We start from the raw sequence: 2,863 nt of genomic DNA, 5'->3' as shown, positions 1-2,863 counted from the left end.
CCTTTTGCTTGTAGCATTTTTTCTGTTAATAAAGAAAGTCTGTGTGGCATATTTTGGGCTGACATTGTGGTTTGGTGTTGCTGCTACTGCTGATGTTCATGATGCAAATGGTGGTGATGACGACGACGACGATGGAGATAATGATTGTGATGAGGGTGTTTTTTTATAATGTTGATGGTAATGTTTATGATGCAGGTACTGATTATGATTAAAGTGATGGTAGTGGTATTGGATGATGACGACGACAATGAAGATTATGATGATGATGATGAAGATGATGATTAGGATGAAGATGATGGAGATGATGAGGAACATGATTTTGATTAATATGAGGAAGAAGATGAAGATGATGATGATTATGAGGAAGATGACGAAGATGATGATGAAGAAGATGATGAAGATGATGATGATGAGGAAGAAAATGATGAAGATAATTCTAATTGTGATCATACTAATGACTACTATGATGGTGACGATAATGAAGACGTCGTGATCATTGTCATACCCTCTGTCGTGGAAATGGTGGTGATGATAATGTCATGAATATAAATATTCCGAAAAACGTATAATATTTGCTAAAGTTGCGAGAGAGCAACAATGATAATTTAAATATTTTGTCATGGATTTGAAATGTTAGTAATCATATCGACATGAGGTCATATCAATAAAACTTCAATTATGTTAGTAAGTACTAAAATAGACTGGATCCATGAGCTGGTAATGTAATCAGATTTCAAATCATTCGCAACAGCCTATTTTCCCATAATCAACCACCAATGACAGAAGCTCCCCAAAATTTATTGTATGTTTATTTATATGATTTTATATAATTTTATTTATACTCATTTATTCATTTATTTTTTCACTTTTAGACTATTTTCCATTTTTTAAATTGGTTTATCTAATTTCATTCATTTATTTAACATTTATTCGGCACTGAAAAAATCAATTCATAAACACAGAAAATCATATTGTATACATATGCAATATTTGGTAGCAGTCCATTCCAGGGGCCCGTTGCAGAAAGAGTTGCAATCAATCGCAACTCTAAAAATCATGCGCAAGTCCCGAATGCGCGTTGTTGATTGGTCGAAAATCAAATTGCGCGTGATTTTCAGAGTTGCGATTGATTGCAACTCTTTCTGCAATGGGCCCCAGTACATCATTTGGCAGTCAGGGTAGAGGGTAGGACCTGTGACCCGAAGGTCCTCCGCACAACTAACCGACGCACTATGAACACTAGTAAATTCATGTCAGCGCTTGGGCCCGTTGCAGAAAGAGTTGCGATCAAACGCAACTAAAGAAATCTTCGGCAACTTGATTTTCAGCCAATGAAGCACCCGTATTCGGGACTTGCGCTTGATATGGACTTGCGTTTAAACGCAACTCTTTCTGCAACAGGCCCCTGGACAAATAAAATGACATTCATTAAAAGGGAAAAGGGTAAAGATAAGGGACAAAATATATTTCACTTCATTTCATTGATTGGTTTTGCAACATTTTCTTAACAGAAATCTGGACGAGAAAATACATATATATCTAAAAATTTGACATCAAGATAATGAAGAAATATTTTTAAAATATAAATTATCATACAAAAATAAATATAGATAATCAATATAGAAAATCATAGATTCTAAGAAATCTATGTATTTAATTTATTTAATCTATATCAATCTGCTCACTCATCTGCATATCACAATAAAAATCAAGAAAAGTTGTTGATATAGGCCTGTTCATTCGATTTTTTTTTGCTGAATTTAAACTTTCACTGTTTTCCTCGTTCGAAATCTGTCATGAAATCAACTTGCCGTAATGGTGGAGTATAAGACCTTCACTACGGACATACCAACAAATCGGATCCAACCAGACTGATGGTATGCTATTGTCACCATTGTAAATAATGTCAAAACTTCAAATAAATACAAGTTCTTTGTTAATCTTATCTCAAGGAAGATGGCACGATTATTCCATCAATCAAAAGGGCCATGTCATTACCCCCTTTTTAAAATTTTGATTTATTGAAATACTCGACACTTTTTCTATCATTATTTTAATGTTTTTTTGGAAGTGATAGTTGGCCTGAGTAAACAAACAGAATTGTGGAAATAAGCATGATAAACGGTGAAATAAAATAGGAGCAACTCGATGGATGAACGTTTTCCAAACCCTACGTGAAGTTCATGTCAAAAGAAAGATTGTGAGGTCAGTCAAATTCTGATACCTTGCAGCTTCTGTACTGTGATCATTCCCAATTTAGTGATATATGATTTATTGACCTTCTGCTGGCAATTTTTTTTTCAGTTTCCAATAAAAAAATACAAAAATCATACATGTATAATAACTTTTAAGAATATAAATAAAAAGAGCAGGGACCATCTTGATAGGAGATGCACAAGGCTTCTTGTGAATTCTGTAATAGCAAAAGGATGACATACCTTTAAAATGCTTCGTATCTATAGTCATATTCACTTAACTGCTTCAGAATATGATATGAAAGTTGGTTATAAAAACACAAACACAACTGTCGGTTTATATATTAACATTTGATTAAAAAACTCTTTATACACAGCGTTGGTTTCGAAGAATTAACCGTGGTTTAGTAACATACCGACTGTAAATCATGTAAATGGTTCAAAATGACTCCTCCACACCCCCCCCCAAAAAAAAAAGAAAATAAAAAAGGGAAGGGGTAAGAAAAGGAGAGATTGTGGCTTTTCGCTAACATGTATTTTGACATAAGGTTTGTTTCTGTTTATGATTCTGTGTCATCCCCGACGTGCTAAAAAAGAAAAGGATGAGCTAGGACAGTGATAGCGGATATCAACATATCCGGCAATTTGACAGGCTTTATGGGCCATCA

The sequence above is a fragment of the Lytechinus variegatus genome, chromosome 2 (genome assembly GCF_018143015.1).
Source record: "Lytechinus variegatus isolate NC3 chromosome 2, Lvar_3.0, whole genome shotgun sequence".
NCBI classification, from domain to species: domain Eukaryota; kingdom Metazoa; phylum Echinodermata; class Echinoidea; order Temnopleuroida; family Toxopneustidae; genus Lytechinus; species Lytechinus variegatus.
This window is presented reverse-complemented; position numbering follows the sequence as displayed.